Source organism: Pseudophryne corroboree, chromosome 1 (assembly GCF_028390025.1).
Source record: "Pseudophryne corroboree isolate aPseCor3 chromosome 1, aPseCor3.hap2, whole genome shotgun sequence".
Taxonomy (NCBI): domain Eukaryota; kingdom Metazoa; phylum Chordata; class Amphibia; order Anura; family Myobatrachidae; genus Pseudophryne; species Pseudophryne corroboree.
Genome location: NC_086444.1, coordinates 461834297 through 461853997, shown reverse-complemented (window position 1 = coordinate 461853997; position 19701 = coordinate 461834297).

The following is a 19701-nucleotide window of genomic DNA, read 5'->3' as shown; positions in this document are numbered from 1 at the left end:
GGTATAGAATGTAGATGGATAGTATACTTAATGGATGACGAGTGACGACACAGAGGTAGGTACAGCAGTGGCCTACCGTACTGCTATAAGTATATATATAGTATACTGGTGGACACTGTCAGCAAACTGCAAAACTGTCTAAAATGCATCACAGGTATAGAATGTAGATGGATAGTATACTTAATGGATGACGAGTGACGACACAGAGGTAGGTACAGCAGTTGCCTACCGTACTGCTATAAGTATATATATAATAAACTGGTGGACACTGTCAGCAAACTGCAAAACTGTCTAAAATGCACCACAGGTATAGAATGTAGATGGATAGTATACTTAATGGATGACGAGTGACGACACAGAGGTAGGTACAGCAGTTGCCTACCGTACTGCTAAATATAGTATACTGGTGGACACTGTCAGCAAACTGCAAAACTAAAATGCACCACAGGTATAGAATGTAGATGGATAGTATACTTAATGGATGACGACACAGAGGTAGGTACATCAGTGCACTCTGCACTGTACTCCTCCTATATAATATTAATTATACTGGTGGTCCCCAGTCCCCACAATAAAGCAGCACACTGAGCACAGATATGGAGTATTTTTCAGGCAGACAACGTATACTGGTGGTCACTGTCAGCAAAACTCTGCACTGTACTCCTGCTATAGCTGCTCCCCACAATTAAGCAGTGTGTGCACTCAGCACAGATATATTATGCAGCACACTGAGCACAGATATGGTATGGAGCGTTTTTTTCAGGCAGAGAACGGATAAAAACTGGTGGTCACTTATCAGCAAAACTCTGCACTGTACTCCTAACAGCTGCTCCCCAATCCTCCCCACAATTAAGCAATAAACAACCAATGAATCAAGTTCTGTCTTCTACAATAAACGGAGAGGACGCCAGCCACGTCCTCTCCCTATCATCTCCAATGCACGAGTGAAAATGGCGGCGACACGCAGCTGCTTATATAGAATCCGAATCTCGCGAGAATCCGACAGCGGGATGATGACGTTCGGGCGCGCTCGGGTTAGCCGAGCAAGGCGGGAAGGTTCTAACCTGCCTCGGACCTGTGTAAACAAGGTGAAGTTCGGGGGGGTTCGGTTTCCGAGAAACCGAACCCGCTCATCACTAATTGAAACTACTCGCTCATTCGAGTGCATTGCTGCCCGGAGTTCGACAGGATTAGGTTTCAGAGTACTTCTCATTTACCGGCCACCTGGAGATGGAAAGATATTTCTACAAGAAATTGCAGACACTGTTGCTGGCCTGGTTCTGGAACATCAAAGATGGCTCATCCTCGGGGATTTCAATGCATGGGTGGATGATGAGCTCTCACGCCTTGGCCAAGACCTCCTGTGCACAATGAATGGTCTGGGCTTCACACAGGTCATTCCCTCTGCCACACATAAAAGTGGTCACACTCTCGACCTTGTCTTTCAGATTGGATTAGAAGTCACTGACCTAAAAAAACCCAGTCATCTGGTCAGACCACTACTTCCTCTGGTTCTTAGTTGCAACCCCTCAAATAAGATCTCTGCCCGTGGAGTTGACCAGGTATCATCCAAGGAGGGGCATGACTCCCCAGGCTCTTGCAGCAAATCTGGATCTCTCTGCTATACTGGGTGCCTGTGAAGATCCCTGTTCCCTAGTACGTTATTATAATAGGGATGTTATGGCTGCAATTGATATTATCGCCCCTGTGCGTTTAAGACCTCGTAAACCACAACATCAAGCTCCATGGTTCGACAACAGTGTTAGTGAGCTCAAGAAAAGGGGGCGTAGACTGGACAGACGATGGAGGAAGACTAACCTAGTGGATGACAAAATAAAACTAATAAAGCATAACGAAGAATATCAATCGACAATCACTCGTAAGAAAGCACAGTTCCTGTCAAATGAGATCACAGCAGCAAACAATAGGCCAGCTCAACTTTTCCGCACAGTGGAGATGCTTTGCAAGCCAGCATGCCTGCAGACTGATGAGACCCTTTCCCAGGCAAGATGCAACGAGTTTGCAAACTTCTTTGCAGATAAAATATCCACCATCCGGGCTGGAATCTCCACAGTGCCATCAAAGGAGTGCCAAACTACAAAGCCTGCCAATATAAGCTACCTGCCTTCATGGACCAGCTTTGACCCAGTGGATGTAAAGGACACTGCTGAAATTGCTCGGATTTTGCGTCCCACCACCTGTGATCTGGACCCAGCCTCAACCAAGCTTCTAATAGGTTGTATGGATATAATTGGTCCTGTCTTTACAAAAATTGTTCAATGCTCTTTGCAAACAGGCATTTTTCCTGGACCCCTAAAGGAAGCAATTGTTAGACCGCTTCTTAAAAAACCTATTTTAGATCCCGACTGCATGACCAACTACAGACCGGTATCAAACCTTCCTTTCCTAGGAAAGGTTATTGAGAAAGTCGTTGCAAATCAACTGGAAACCCGCCTGACAACCCATGATATTTATGATCCATTTCAATCAGGATTCAGGAGAAGACATAGCACTGAAACAGCCCTGGTGTGTGTGTTAAATGATCTTCTAATGGCAAAAGACAGAGGTGACTGTTCAATATTAATCCTTCTGGATCTCTCAGCAGCATTTGATACCGTGGACCATGGGCTTCTGATTGAGCGACTGATACATTTCTGTGGTCTGGATGGCACAGTCCTAAGCTGGTTCAAATCATTTCTCACAGGCAGGTCACAGAGACTATCATCTGGATTATACTCATCACCACCAGTGCCATTGCCATGTGGTGTCCCACAAGGTTCTATACTATCCCCCATGCTTTTTGCAGTATACATGCTCCCATTGGGCGAAATAATCAGGCGCCATGGCCTGGTCTACCACTGCTATGCAGATGATACACAACTGTACTTGTCCTTTGTTCTGGGCACTGATAACCCAATAGCAACCCTAAATGGCTGTCTAGCTGAACTACAGGAGTGGATGAGCGCCAGTTGGCTGCGACTGAACCCGGATAAAACAGAGGTCCTTATGATACGACCGCAACATCAAAGGACAAGACTGCAGCATAGCCAACCAACTGGACTTACACTCGGGGATTCAGAATTACAGACCAGTGATCGTGTGCGGAATCTTGGCGTTGTCCTGGATGGTGGCTTGACACTTAAACATCAGATATCAGCCACAATCAAATCCTCATTCTTTCACCTGAGGAACATAGCCAGAATCAAGCACTTAATTCCCTCAGATGATATGCCAAAAGTCATACATGCATTTGTATCATCTCGTTTAGACTACTGTAATGCCCTCTACCTTGGTCTACCAGCAAAAGAATTGCAACGCTTACATCTGGTGCAAAACACAGCTGCCAGGCTATTAAACAACCAGCCCCGTTCTAGCCACATAACACCCATCTTCTACTCCCTTCACTGCCTGCCTGTAAGATGGCGAATCATCTTCAAGATTGGCTTACTGAGTTTCAAAGCATTACATGACCAAGGCCCAAGGTACCTGAAACAGATTCTGCCCCCATACTGCCCCACTCGAGTACTGCGATCTGTAGATGAAGGACTTTTAGCAGTACCTAGAATCTACCGTAATTCATCTGGGGGTCAAGCTTTTAGTCATGCGGCTCCGACTCTATGGAACTCACTTCCCCGCACAGTGCGAGAGGCCCCAACTATAGAATCCTTCAAAAGTAGACTCAAGACTTTTCTGTTTACTCAAGCATTTCCATAATGTCCCTTTTAGTATCTTCATGCTTCTGTATTTTATGAAAATGTACTTCATTATTTTCTGTACTATATTATGCTATGTATCTGTTAAGCGCCTTGAGTCCTATTGGAGAAAGAGCGCTTTATAAATAAAATTATTATTATTATTATTATTATTAATTATTATTACATGGAGAAGTGGAGCGAGCCTCAAGTGAACATGGGGGGTAATTCCAAGTTGATCACAGCATGATTTTTGATAGCAATTGGGCAAAACCATGTGCACTGCAGGAGAGGCAGATATAACATGTGCAGAAAGAGTTAGATTTGGGTGGGTTATTTTATTTCTGTGCAGGGTAAATACTGGCTGCTTTATTTTTACACTGCAAATTAGATTGCAGATTGAACACACCCCACCCAAGTCTAACTCTCTCTGCACATGTTATATCTGCCTCCCCTGCAGTGCACATGGTTTTGCCCAATTGCTAACAAAAATCCTGCTGCGATCAACTTGGAATTACCCCCATAGGTAAGTATGTGTGTATGTAGGTGTGCATGTATGTAATAAAGTTTTACTGTCACGGTGTGTGTGGTCTGTTTTTTGTTGGGTATTTTTTTTGCAGTAGTACTATAGGTACCAGCGGGCCCGTTCTTCCACCGCATGCTGGTACTTGTGGTTCTCCAAGTACCAGCTTGCGGGGGAGGCTTGCTGGGACATGTAGTACTGCTACAAAAAACAATATTCTTATTTTTACACTTGGCTATCAGCCCCCCATCCGCCGCCCTTGGATGGGGGGGACAGCCTCGGGCTTCACCCCTGGCCCTTGGGTGGCTGGAGGGGGGGACCCCTTGATTTAATGGGTCCCCACTCCTCCAGGGTACCCCGGCCAGGGGTGACTAGTTAGTGATTCAATGCCAGGGCCGCAGGGACCTATATAAAAGTGTCCCCCGGCTATGGCATTATCTCTCTGACTAGTGGAGCCCGGTGTTGGTTCAAAAAATACGGGGACCCCTACGCTTTTTGTCCCCCATATTTTTTGCACCAGGACCAGGCGCAGAGCCCGGTGCTGGTTGTTCAAATATGGGGGAACCCCTGTCAATTTTCCCCCCATATTTTTTCAACCAGGACCGGCTCAAAGAGCCCGAGGCTGGTTTGGCTTAGGAGGGGGGACCCCATGCAATTTTTTTTTCAAGTTTTTACACTAAACAGACCCTTTCCCATAGATAACCATGCACAGATCTCACTGATCCGTGCATGATTATCCAAACTCACCTGGAAAAAGCAGGTCTATTTTTTTGCTGCTTTTTTTAACGAATCGCAAAAAAATACACCCGCACTTGAGCACTCAGAGACTAACACCCAAATACGAATGAATAGTGAATACCCGTGGTGTTGTATGAAATAACAGCCGCGTTTGACCGATGGTCTATTCATTCGTATTTCTGGACTTTGCCGTTCAAACCATTACGAATGGCCCGAACACTGCCGAGATTTGTGCTTAGTGAATTCCCGTGTTGGGACTTTGAAAAAAAAACACAAATCGGGCAAACTCGGATTATTAGTAAATATTGGCCTAGGTGTCCAGTGGTATTGGATATATTACCGCTTGGTCAGTCGTCCATAGGGAAACAGCGCTGGCACTCAGTTTTTATACAGTCTGCCAGATCCGCTGGTATGTCACCTGAGTGAATGAATTTAGCCAGATATAAATGTGTTATCTCACCGCTGAGCCCATAAGTGGCTTAGTATCCTCCAAATTAATCCTTGGTGTGCTGTAATCAGCACTGCGGCTGGAAGCAGTTGCCGTGCAATGGGAGACATGATGAGCGGTGAGAGCGCTAGCAGGTCTGAGCGCGTCCATCTCAAGCTGATGACCACCGGAGGCTGAAATGAACCGAGCTCTGTAGGGAAGTGGTGTCTGGCTATAATTGTTATTACCGGTGCGTACGGCACCAGTATATCATGCGTCAATGAAGTGTATATTCAGTGTCCACCGGGAAAAGTATGCTACACCTGTAACCTTCACACGTATCGCTGCACAGCAGGGCAGCTTTTTCAGAAGGCCTTTTGAAAAGCTGCCCTGCTGTGCAGCGATACGCGTGAAGGTTACAGGTGTATTATACTATTCCCGGTGGACGCTGAATATACTGTTTCCCTATGGATGGCTGAGCATGTGGTAATATATCCAATACCACTGGACACCCAGTGTACTTTAAGTTCTATTCATACAGCGATTAGGCTGTTTCATTTTATTTTATTCTGTATTTCTTGAATTTATTCTGTGAGATATCCCATAGTATTATTAAATGTCTGTTAAGTGCATTTTTATATATATATATATATATATATATATATATACCCCCAGGAGGTTTATGCATTTTTATTAAATATTATTCATCTATACTCACTGTTGTCATACTGTATGCATTATTAATCACTACCTGGATATTATATACATTGTGCTTTTCATTTTAAGAGGTTGGCAATACTGTTTCCTAGGTGGCTGCTGATATGCATTATTGTATTAGCACTATTCAGTACAGCGCCTAAGACTACTTTTTGTTATGTATGATTTTAAGTCTGTAGACTTTTGGAAGTTCATAGTGTGATTATTTTATCTTTAATGTAAACTGTAATGTCTAAAGAATTGATTGATGCGTCATCCATATCAAATGATAATTTAATATTATATGTTTCAATATTTTAAAAATGACAAAATTCCTTAATATAGCATACCCAGGACACCTGGTTTGCTGCATATGGGTTATTATCCCTGATGGTGTCTTCTTCCAATTGGCCTATAAAAATATTCACATAGGGGCAATTGTATTAACCTGGAGATGGCACCAGTGATAAGTGCAAGGTGACAAATGCACCAGTCAATCAGCTCCAATATGTAAATTAACAGTTAGCTGATTGGCTTGGTGTGTTTATTACCTTGCACTTATCACTGGTTTATCACTTCCTTATGCCGTATCCAGGCTAAGTACATCTGCCCCATAATTAGGGGCAAACCTAGTGCCCATCGCTATACTGACTTTCTGTATAAAAAAATCATCTTTAAAAAATAAATAGTTATGCTGAATTATAAAAGTAATCCACTTAATAATAAAATCCTTCAGTTTGCTGTTCATTTAGTTAATCTTAAACTTTTAGCTACAGCCTTAATACCCTGGGTATGTTTGCTGATAGGGTAAAGTGCGCTGACATCATCACTTATTACCAAATAATCACCTTCCTATTCAATTTAAGCTTATACATTCAGAAAATCCCTTATATCTTTAAAATGGGATCTATTCCTTGCTACCAATGGCTGAAGATGATAATCAGTATATTGAGAGAGATTGGCTGTCATAGATCTACTGTAATACCCGATACAATCAGGCATCCCTGAGGATTAATGGGGTCTTTATGTACCTTTATGTACCTTTGGGTCAGGAATTAAAACATTTGCCTTAGCTTTACTGAAGGTCACAGTTTTCTCATATATCTCTATCAGTGACTGGATTTTTTTTTAAAGGGATCTGTTGTTTTGTTTCTTTATTTCCTGGATGTATACATATCTACCAGTTGTCTAATCAGCTCCTTTTCATAGTCAACAATGTTCATTATTACTATGTTTTCAGATTTTTTTAGGGCTTTTCTATTCTTATAATGGAAATTATTTTCGCTGATTTATTTTGTATGTTTTTTTAGATCCTCCAGAACTTGTGTACTAAATGTTTCCAAAAAACTACCCTTCATATACAGTATAATGGTAAAAAATAGATTTGGATTTAAATGGGGTAGTGGAAACTATATCTAAAGTAACATGTTTCCTTCTTTTAAAAGGAAGACCTTTTGTTATAGTTAATTTATATACACATCTCTCTCTAAAGGCCTACGGAAATAATCAAAACTCTTATATTTTGAAAATGGAGCCATTTTCAAGCCTTTCTCTAATATAGTTTTTTCATGATGTTCTAACATATAAGATATGAGAATTCAGGATGAAAATTTTCACCTTAATTACGGAGTCTTGTTTTTTTAATTTCTATATCATGTTATATTTATTTCTTGCCCCTTTTCCTCTATATTTAGGTTTTGCTATCTTTGATAGTTGAACCATCTCTCTGGACTTAAAAAACAAAACAAAAGCAAAACACATTAAATCTATTCCGTATCTGTAGTAATTGTATCTTTGGATTTGTAATTACTCCTCTTTTTATAATTATTTATAATTCTCTATTCTCGGTGTGTAGCTGATACTCCGTAGTCAAACACTTCATCTCCAGGGAGCATAAACAATGATTTTGATATGAAATGGTTCTTATTTTCACTTTAATGCATCTCTTATTGAAACTGTAATGGTTTCATAATAGACTAACCAGCGACCAGGATCGTGATCACCAGTATGCCGGCAGAGAGGCGAGCGCTAGAAAGCCCTTTGCGGGCTCGCACCGCTCGCCACTCTGCGGACACAGTGGCTCGCTGCGCTCACCCCAGGTTATATTCTCCCTCTGTGGGTCTCCCTCTGTGGGTGTCATGGTCACCCACAGAGGTAGGACAGCCGGTGGCGCTGGTACATCCGACGGTGGCATTTCACTACCTGTCAGGATTCCGGTGTCGGCATTGTGACCGCCGGGATCCCAACAGGCGGTCTCGTGATTGCCTCCCTTTATAACATTGTATTGTTGAAAGTGAGAAAATTTGATATTATACAGTATGTTTCTTTTATTGCTTATTGTTGTCATGGAGTTTCCCCGATAAAAGACATTGTATTGAAAGGCAGTGCCTGTTCTGCAGCACTTCTACTTCTGCATTTTGTCACTTCCAGTTTTGCCGGGAGTAAGGAGTATAACTTAATATCTGGAAGGGGATGTAGTTGGAATTCCGTCACTTGGGATCCCGGCAGTCAGAATGTTGACACCGGAATCCCGACACCTGTTAAAATGCTAACACCGGCATCCCAAACAGCCGGAATCCTGACTGCAAGTATCCAGGGGAGGATTAGGTCTAGGCGGCTGGAGGGAGGCTTAGGTTTAGGCTGCAGGAAGAGAGGGTTAGGGTCAGGCTGTGGGGAGGAAGGGTTAGGGGAAGGGAGAGGATTAGGGTTAGCTGCCTTCTGCGTCCCTGCTGGGATTTCAAACAGTTGAGATGCCGGTGTCGGTACTCTGCCCGTCACCATATTGACTGCTGGTATCCCGTACCCAACCAATATGTAAGGAGTCCACATCCACTTACTTCTGGTTTTGCCTCATGAAACACAGGGAAATGCATCACTTTCAGCAGGCCCGGTGACAGGGGGGACAAAGTGTACAACAATCCCTGGCTCCGAGGTTCAGAGGGGCCCCAAGGATCAGAGGGACACAAAGCCGATCTGCATGCTGGCCAGGGCCACGCAGCTTAACCACGCCCCTCTCTCTCTATGACCCTGACCAGGTGATCTTTACCCGCAACCCCCTAGCGGTGACCTCTGCGGTGGCGGATTGGGCAGTGGGAAATCGGTTATCTTCTCACTGTGCCAGACTTCCTCATGAGCAGCACTGACAACGCCGTATGTGTTAACGGCAGCGGAGATAAGGGGCTGGAGATGTTTGTCTATTGTGCAGCAGCCCTTAGCCTTCCTCACAGATGGTTCCTCCTCCTTCCTTCTCAGAGTGCAGTGGCAGTGAGCTGCAGTTCCCGATCCTCCTACATGTGTCCACGACTGTGTGACTTTGGGAGGCTGGAGCAATGAGCAGCACTAGTATACCGGTAATCTTTTCTTCTCTCCTATTATTTTTTTTTATTATTATTTTTTTACTTGGGGGAGTTGTTGAGCTTGGGCAGCCTGGATCTAAATGGGTAAGGGTCCTCAGCAGTGAACAAGCAATTACAGGCAGCTGTACAGTGCAGTATATTCTAATTTCCTATCAACCAGCTAAAAGGTCCATGGGGTGTATCACGTGACCAGTCACTATACCGACGCCGGTATCCTCCCATTGAGATGCCCAGCGGGAGGGGGCGAGCACAGCGAAGCCCCTTGTGGGCTCGCCACAGGTTCTATTCCCACTCTATTGGTGTCATGGACACCCACGAGTGAGATTGGTCCCTGTTAGTCGGCATGCCGACTGTCGGGATTGTGGGTTGGGCGGGCTGTAGGTGCCGGTATTGAGACTGCCAGTCACATAATTACATCCCAGTCCATGAGCTAACAGAGCAGTCATCTGTGGGATTCACTATTCAGGTGACCCCCTGACAATTAGTGACATAGTGACACTGCCCAGATACAGGGGGGAATCACAAGGGGGGGATTCATAAAACATGATACAGTATGAGAGGGATCAATACAATTTGAGCCTTATATGGGACAATATAAGGGAACATGATGTGGGGAAAAGCAATATGGGAGAGTATACACAGATAGTGCCATGATACAGTATATAATTAATATAGATATACCCAACATCTTTCTTGGTTTCATATTCAGGAGAGAAGAGGTGGGATTTGGGGTAGGGAGGATTAGCTGGAAAAAATGGGGAGGTGGAGGGGGTCCTCAGAGACATAAGTGTACCGGGCCCCAAGATTTCTGCTGCTGGCTCTGACTTCCAGTAATCAGCACAGTAAGTCTAGTTGGTGGGCCACGTGGATGATGTCAGTGCCACGGATACAGGAGTTTGATACCCTTAATATTGACTGCTTCATGTTAATTTATTCAGGTTGAGTTGAATGGGATGATTGGTAAATACTGTAGGATTATTAGGTCAATTGAATAAAGTATTTATAGCCACTATTCCAGACATTCCCTGAGGGGATTGAAACATGTTGGTGGGGGCTCTCTGGCCATTGGAAACAGAACCTACCTGGAGGATGGACATCTTGCTGTGTTTTGGGGATTCTGTTTAACAGCCACTGCTAAATTGCCTTCCTGCTTTTTGTAGTAGTCCTTATCATCTGCTTGAGATTTATTTGTGTGAACTTTGTATGTCATAAAAAGTTTTATTCTGTGAACCATGTCTTTTGCTTTTGGATACACTAATACTACTAGCTGATAACCCAACTGAATAGGAGGTGGTTTTACATTCCATAGAAGTGTCCTACATGCCCTTTACTTATCTAATCTACTGTTTTGATACAAAAAACACAAAGAAGTGTTGCTCGTTGCAAATAATTATTTTATACTTTGTGGAAAGCATGATTACTCTAAATTTGTTTTTTTCTCTTTTTTTGTCTTTAAATGTGAACTCATTTTGAAAAGAAAAACTGCGTTTAAAAGGAAGTATTTCTAATTTCTGTATTTACAAAGTGCTATCATACCTAATTTGTCTCATTTCTAATTTGGCACACCTCACTTGCTCACTTCCGGTCACCCAAATAAAATGTATTTATGTATTTATGTGACCTGTGAAGGAAGTTGGTTACTTCAGAGAAAATTTAAAATAGATATAGGAAGGGGGTGAAATATTAATTTTAATTATTTACATTTTTTTTGCTCCTAAATTGATTTCCACAAATTGTTGTATTAATATTTCTTTGCATAATTATCGAGCACTTTGCGTTGATTAGTGGGAATAAATTGTCTATTAAATCCAGTGTGGTTCCGTGTTGTAACCTAGCAAAATGTAAAAAAGCCCAAGGGGAAACACCTTCGATAGCAACTGTATGAACTAAATATCACTTCTTGTAAATTAATGTGTTCATTATGCCCCACTTTTTCTATTCCTAGGAACACATTCAGGTTAAGTTGAAAGAAAATACTGTGTTTCTCTGAAAAAATTATCATTTTATAACTAATCAAGAACTGTCAAGAATTCTATCTCCTTACTCCCCATTTGCTTAATTAGGTTTCCTAGAAACAGCTTTCCAGAAACTGACGCTGATAATTAGTTAACCTTCCCATTTTATGGTCATGAATCTGAAATGCTGCATTATATGCTGACAATTACATTAATCTCTTCCATAGAATATTAATAAGAATACCAAACACAAATGTACAGAAAATGAGTTTTATGGTAAGAAATTACAGTTGTTAAAACTCTTTCTGCGAGGTACACTGGGCTCCACAAGGATGGACAATGGGGTGTAGAGTGGGATCTTGATCCGAGGCACCAACAGGCTCAAAGCTTTGACTGTTCCCAGAATGCACAGCGCCGCCTCCTCTATAACCCCGCCTCCTTGCACAGGAGTTCAGTTTTTAGTTAACCAGCCCAATCCAGTAGCAGGAAAAGAGACGACAACGGTTAGTAGCCACATACACCACACTCTCACGACAAGAGAAGTGTCAGCGGCTAATGCCATACCAACCCAAAGAAGCTAAGTGCGTCAGAGTGGGCGCCTTGTGGAGCCCAGTGTACCTCGCAGAAAGAGTTTTAACAACGGTAAGTTCTTACCATAAAACTCGTTTTCTGCTGCCGGGTACACTGGGCTCCACAAGGATGGACAATGGGGATGTCCTAAAGCAGTTCCTTATGGGAGGTGACGCACTGTAGCGGGCACAAGAACCCGGCATCCAAAGGAAGCATCCTGGGAAGCGGCAGTATCGAAGGCATAGAACCTTATGAACGTGTTCCCGGAGGACCACGTAGTTACCTTGCACAATCGGTCAAGAGTCGCCCCACGTTGGGCCGCCCAAGAAGGTCCAACAGACCGAGTAGAATGGGCCGTACTGTGAGCAGGAGCTGACAGACCAGCCTTCACATAAACATGTGCAATCACCATTCTTATCCACCGGGCCAGGGTCTGCTTGTAAGTAGGCCAGCCACGTTTGTGAAATCCAAACAAAACAAAGAGAGAATCAGATTTTCGAATAGAAGCAGTTCTCTTCACATAGATACGGAGAGCCCGTACCACATCCAAAGACCACTCTTTGGGAGACAAATCAGGAGAGACAAGGCCAGAACCACAATCTCCTGATTAAGGTGGAACGAGGACACCACCTTCGGTAAATAACCGGGACGAGTCCGAAGTACCGCCCGGTCACGGTGAAAAATCAGATATGGGGAACTACAGGAAAGGGCACCCAAATCCGACACTCTTCTAGCAGAGGCAATAGCCAGCAAGAACACCACCTTAAGGGAAAGCCAGTTAAGGTCAGCTGAACCAAGGGGTAAAAACGGAGGCTCCTGCAACGCCTCCAAAACCACCGACAAGTCCCAAGGAGCCACAGGCGGGACATAGGGAGGTTGGATATGCAACACACCCTGAGTGAAAGTATGAACATCAGGTAAAGTCGCAATTTTTCTCTAAAACCACACCGACAAGGCAGAAATATGAACCTTGAGGGAGGCCAGACGCAGGCCTAAATCCCGGCCCTGCTGCAGAAAAGTCAAAAGTTTGGCTGTACTAAACTTGGAAGCGTCATAATTGTTAATTGCACACCAAACAAAGTAGGAATGCCAGACCCTATGGTAAATCCGAGCAGAAGCCGGTTTCCGGGCCCGGAACATAGTTTTAATGACCTCTTCCGAAAAACCCTTAGCCCTCAAGATGGAAGCTTCAAGAGCCAAGCAGTCAAAGACAGCCGGGCTAGGTCCTGGTAGACACAGGGGCCCTGAACAAGGAGGTCTGGGCATTGTGGAAGTAGAATTGGACGCTCTGACGATAGGCCCTGCAGGTCTGAGAACCAGTGCCGTCTGGGACACGCTGGAGCTATGAGAAGCAGAATTCCTTTTTCTTGCTTGAACTTCCGAATTACCCTGGGCAAGAGTGACACCGGAGGGAACACGTACGGCAGCCGAAACCTCCATGGCTCTGCCAGTGCATCCACAAATTCTGCTTGAGGATCCCTTGTCCTTGCTCCGAAGACCGGAACCTTGTGATTGTGTCGAGACTCCATCAGATCTACGTCTGGAAGACCCCACTTTTCCACTAGGAGTTGAAACACTTCTGGATGGAGGCCCCACTCGTCGGCATGCACGTCCTGATGACTGAGAAAGTCCGCTTCCCAATTCAAGACTCCCAGAATGAAGATTGCCGATATGGCCGGTAGATGGTGTTCCGCCCAATGTAGAATCCGTGAGACTTCCTTCATGCCCAAATGGCTTCGAGTGCCGCCTTGATGATTTATGTAAGCCACTGTGGTGGCGTTGTCCGACTGTACTTGAACAGGACGGTTCTGAATTAAATGCTGGGCCAGGTTCAACGCATTAAAGACCGCCCGCAATTCCAGAATGTTGATCGAGAGGAGAGGTCCACCAACCCTGAAGGGAGTGTTGCTCCAGCACCACGCCCCAACCTCTTAGACTGGCATCTTTCATCAACAGGGCCCAGTTGGATATCCAGAAAGGACAGCCCCTGCACAATTGTTGGTCCTGGAGCCACCAGAGCAGCGACAGACGGACCTCCGGAGTCAATGAGATCATTTGAGACCTGATCCGGTGAGGCAGGCCATCCCACTTGGATAGAATCAGCCTCTGGAGGGGGCGAGAATGGAATTGAGCATACTTCACCATGTCGAATGCTGATATCATGAGGCCCAGCACCTGCATCGCCGAATGTATCGACACTTGCGGACGAGAAAGGAAGCAACGAATCCTGTCCTGAAGCTTCAGGACCTTCTCCTGACACAAGAACAACCTCTGGTTGTGAGTGTCCAATAGCGCTTCCAGATGCACCATGCTCTGAGCAGGCATCAGGGAGGATTTCTTCCAGTTGATGAGCCACCCGTGGGCTTGTAGAAACCGGACCGCCATATCCAGATGACGAAGGAGAAGTTCTGGGGAATTTGGCAGGATTAACAAGTCGTCCAGATACGGCAGTATCGTGACCCTTTGACGGCGGAGTACCACCGTCATCACCGCCATTACTTTGGTGAAGACTCGCGGAGCCGTTGTTAAACCAAAAGGTAACGCCCGAAACTGGTAATGGAGGTTGCCAATAGCAAACCTCAGGTATTGCTGATGTGACGCTGCTATAGGAATATGCAAGTAAGCATTCTGTATGTCCAGGTAGACCATGTAGTCCCCAGGTTCCAAAGCCAGAACTATAGAGTGAAGGGTTTCCATACTGAACTTGGAAACCTTCACAAACCTGTTTAATGCCTTGAGGTTGAGAATGGGCCGGGAGGACCCATTCGGTTTCAGGACTAGAAACAGCGGAGAATAGTACCCCCGGCCCCTCTGCGCAAGAGGCACCTGTACTACGACTCCTGTATCCAGGAGGGTCTGTACCACCGAATGCAGAGTATTTGCCTTTGTCTGATCCGACGGTACGTCTGTCTGGCAAAATCGATGTGGGGGTCGTTTTTTGAAGGCTATGGCGTAACCTTGAGTGAAGACTTCCGTACCCAGGCATCTGAAGTGGTTTTCAACCATTCCTGGGTATACCCTAGAAGCCGGCCCCCCACCCCGGGATCCCCCAGGAGGAGGCCCGCCCCATCATGTGGCAGGCTTTTCGGCCTTGGAAGCTGGCTGACGGGCCGCCCAGGCTTTTTTTGGCTTTGGCTTACCAGGTTTGGAAGTGCGGGCCTGCTTGTTGTACGCCTGACCTTTTGCTTTACCTGAAGGATGAAAGGGGCGAAAGGAAGTACCTTTAGCCTTCGACACAGAAGGAGCGGTACTTGGCAGACAGGCAGTTTTGGCAGTAGCCAAGTCAGCCACTATCTTATTTAAGTCCTCCCCAAACAGAATATCTCCCTTGAAAGGGAGTACCTCCAGGGTTTTTCTAGAGTCCAGATCCACAGACCAGGATCTCAGCCACAATATCCTGCTAGCCAGGACTGATGTAGTAGAGGCCTTGGCTGCTAGGATACCGGCATCAGAAGCCGCCTCTTTAATATAGCGAGAAGCTGTGACAATATATGACAAGCATTGTCTAGCATGGTCAGAAGAGATTTCAGCTTCTAACTCCAAGGCCCATGCTTCAATAGCCTCTGCAGCCCATGTTGCTGCAATAGTGGGCCTTTGTGTAGCACCCGTGAGGGTGTAAATCGCTTTAAGACAACCCTCCACACGTTTATACATAGGCTCTTTTAGAGACGTGACGGTAGTGACAGGCAGAGCTGAGGAAACCACCATCCTAGCCACATGTGAGTCTACTGGAGGAGGCGTTTCCCAATTCTTAGACAGCTCTGGTGCGAGGGGATAGCGAGCCAGCATCTTCTTTTGAGACACAGACTTCGTACCCGGGTTTTCCTAGGGTTCCTGACGTATATCCACTAGGTGATCAGAGTGAGGTAAAACTTGTTTAACCACCTTCTGACGCTTGAACCTATCCGGTTTCTTAGGAGGGACGGATGGATCGGGATCATCCGTAATCTGTAGAATTAACTTAATGGCCTCCTAAAGATCAGGAACATCCACATGTGAACTACCCTCCCCATCAGCCGTATCTGAGTCAGAACCTGTGGGGTCAGTGTAAGTGCCGTCTTCATCAGACGAGGTGTCAGTGACAGCAGTGGATTGTGAGGAGACAAGTGATCGCTTAGAGGACCCCTTGGACTTAGGCGAGCAATGGTCAGACTTTTTTGTAGTCAGGGACTGGTTCAACTTCTTCAATTTAGCAGATAAATCGTCCGCCCACGGTGGGTTAGCTGCAGGGACCACGTACGGTTGTACCGGCATTGGGGGTCCCATAGGGGGTGTTAGTTTATTAACTAGCGTATGCAGAAGCGTGGAAAAAGTGGCCCACTGTGGGTCATTATGTACCTCCGTTGCCACAGTCCCACTGAGGGGCAAGGAGCCCCCTGAACCAGAGCCCACAGCTGCTATATTCTCCATATCTGTGGCTTCAGCAACACCGGCAGTGTGTTCAGCCCCAGAACCGTTACCCTCAGAAGCAGACATGATATAACTTGCAGTATCAGGTAACACAGTACAATTGGCCGCAGCACAATACCTCTTACCCAGACCCCTGCACAGTGTAGTCAGCACCAGCAGAGATAAAGGAGAGATATGGTGACTAAATCACAGAGAAAAATACGTATTTAAAGTATATCTTTGTGAAAATCCTATATCAATATAAAACCTGATGCACTAAGCCCCCTCAGGTTATAGAATATAGGGATAGCAAGTTGAGTGAAAGACACGAAATGGACACCATTCAGCTATTTAATGCACATACAGATAGTCACAGTTTGTACAATGCAGAGGTTATTACTAACAATAATACTGCACGGGACTAGCTTATACAGGTTGAGTCTCCCTTATCCAAAATGCTTGGGACCAGAGGTATTTTGGATATGGGATTTTTCCGTATTTTGGAATAATTGCATACCATAATGAGATATCATGGTGATGGGACCTAAATCTAAGCACAGAATGCATTTATGTTTCATATACACCTTATACACACAGCCTGAAGTTAATTTTAGCCAATATTTTTTATAACTTTGTGCATTAAACAAAGTGTGTCTATATTCACACAATTTATTTATGTTTCATATACACGTTATATACACAGCCTGAAGGTCATTTAATACAATATTTTTAATAACTTTGTGTATTAAACAAACTTTGTGTACATTGAGCCATCAAAAAACAAAGGTTTCACGATCTCACTCTCACTCAAAAAAGTCCGTATTTCGGAATATTCCGTATTTCGGAATATTTGGATAAGGGATACTCAACCTGTATATATTAGAGATGTGCACTTGAAATTTTTCGGGTTTTGTGTTTTGGTTTTGGGTTCGGTTCCGCGGCCGTGTTTTGGGTTCGACCGCGTTTTGGCAAAACCTCACCGAATTTTTTTTGTCGGATTCGGGTGTGTTTTGGATTCGGGTGTTTTTTTCAAAAAACACTAAAAAACAGCTTAAATCATAGAATTTGGGGGTCATTTTGATCCCAAAGTGTTATTAACCTCAAAAACCATAATTTCCACTCATTTTCAGTCTATTCTGAATACCTCACACCTCACAATATTATTTTTAGTCCTAAAATTTGCACCGAGGTCGCTGGATGACTAAGCTAAGCGACCCTAGTGGCCGACACAAACACCTGGCCCATCTAGGAGTGGCACTGCAGTGTCACGCAGGATGGCCCTTCCAAAAAACCCTCCCCAAACAGCACATGACGCAAAGAAAAAAAGAGGCGCAATGAGGTAGCTGTGTGAGTAAGATAAGCGACCCTAGTGGCCGACACAAACACCTGGCCCATCTAGGAGTGGCACTGCAGTGTCACGCAGGATGGCCCTTCCAAAAAACCCTCCCCAAACAGCACATGACGCAAAGAAAAAAAGAGGCGCAATGAGGTAGCTGTGTGAGTAAGATAAGCGACCCTAGTGGCCGACACAAACACCTGGCCCATCTAGGAGTGGCACTGCAGTGTCACGCAGGATGTCCCTTCCAAAAAACCCTCCCCAAACAGCACATGACGCAAAGAAAAAAAGAGGCGCAATGAGGTAGCTGTGTGAGTAAGATAAGCGACCCTAGTGGCCGACACAAACACCGGGCCCATCTAGGAGTGGCACTGCAGTGTCACGCAGGATGTCCCTTCCAAAAAACCCTCCCCAAACAGCACATGATGCAAAGAAAAAAAGAGGCGCAATGAGGTAGCTGTGTGAGTAAGATAAGCGACCCTAGTGGCCGACACAAACATCGGGCCCATCTAGGAGTGGCACTGCAGTGTCACGCAGGATGTCCCTTCCAAAAAACCCTCCCCAAACAGCACATGACGCAAAGAAAAAAAGAGGCGCAATGAGGTAGCTGTGTGAGTAAGATAAGCGACCCTAGTGGCCGACACAAACACCGGGCCCATCTAGGAGTGGCACTGCAGTGTCACGCAGGATGGCCCTTCCAAAAAACCCTCCCCAAACAGCACATGACGCAAAGAAAAAAAGAGGCGCAATGAGGTAGCTGTGTGAGTAAGATAAGCGACCCTAGTGGCCGACACAAACACCGGGCCCATCTAGGAGTGGCACTGCAGTGTCACGCAGGATGGCCCTTCCAAAAAACCCTCCCCAAACAGCACATGACGCAAAGAAAAAAAGAGGCGCAATGAGGTAGCTGTGTGAGTAAGATAAGCGACCCTAGTGGCCGACACAAACACCGGGCCCATCTAGGAGTGGCACTGCAGTGTCACGCAGGATGGCCCTTCCAAAAAACCCTCCCCAAACAGCACATGACGCAAAGAAAAAAAGAGGCGCAATGAGGTAGCTGTGTGAGTAAGATAAGCGACCCTAGTGGCCGACACAAACACCGGGCCCATCTAGGAGTGGCACTGCAGTGTCACGCAGGATGGCCCTTCCAAAAAACCCTCCCCAAACAGCACATGACGCAAAGAAAAAAAGAGGCGCAATGAGGTAGCTGTGTGAGTAAGATAAGCGACCCTAGTGGCCGACACAAACACCGGGCCCATCTAGGAGTGGCACTGCAGTGTCACGCAGGATGTCCCTTCCAAAAAACCCTCCCCAAACAGCACATGACGCAAAGAAAAAAAGAGGCGCAATGAGGTAGCTGTGTGAGTAAGATAAGCGACCCTAGTGGCCGACACAAACATCGGGCCCATCTAGGAGTGGCACTGCAGTGTCACGCAGGATGTCCCTTCCAAAAAACCCTCCCCAAACAGCACATGACGCAAAGAAAAAAAGAGGCGCAATGAGGTAGCTGTGTGAGTAAGATAAGCGACCCTAGTGGCCGACACAAACACCGGGCCCATCTAGGAGTGGCACTGCAGTGTCACGCAGGATGGCCCTTCCAAAAAACCCTCCCCAAACAGCACATGACGCAAAGAAAAAAAGAGGCGCAATGAGGTAGCTGTGTGAGTAAGATAAGCGACCCTAGTGGCCGACACAAACACCGGGCCCATCTAGGAGTGGCACTGCAGTGTCACGCAGGATGGCCCTTCCAAAAAACCCTCCCCAAACAGCACATGACGCAAAGAAAAAAAGAGGCGCAATGAGGTAGCTGTGTGAGTAAGATAAGCGACCCTAGTGGCCGACACAAACACCGGGCCCATCTAGGAGTGGCACTGCAGTGTCACGCAGGATGGCCCTTCCAAAAAACCCTCCCCAAACAGCACATGACGCAAAGAAAAAAAGAGGCGCAATGAGGTAGCTGTGTGAGTAAGATAAGCGACCCTAGTGGCCGACACAAACACCGGGCCCATCTAGGAGTGG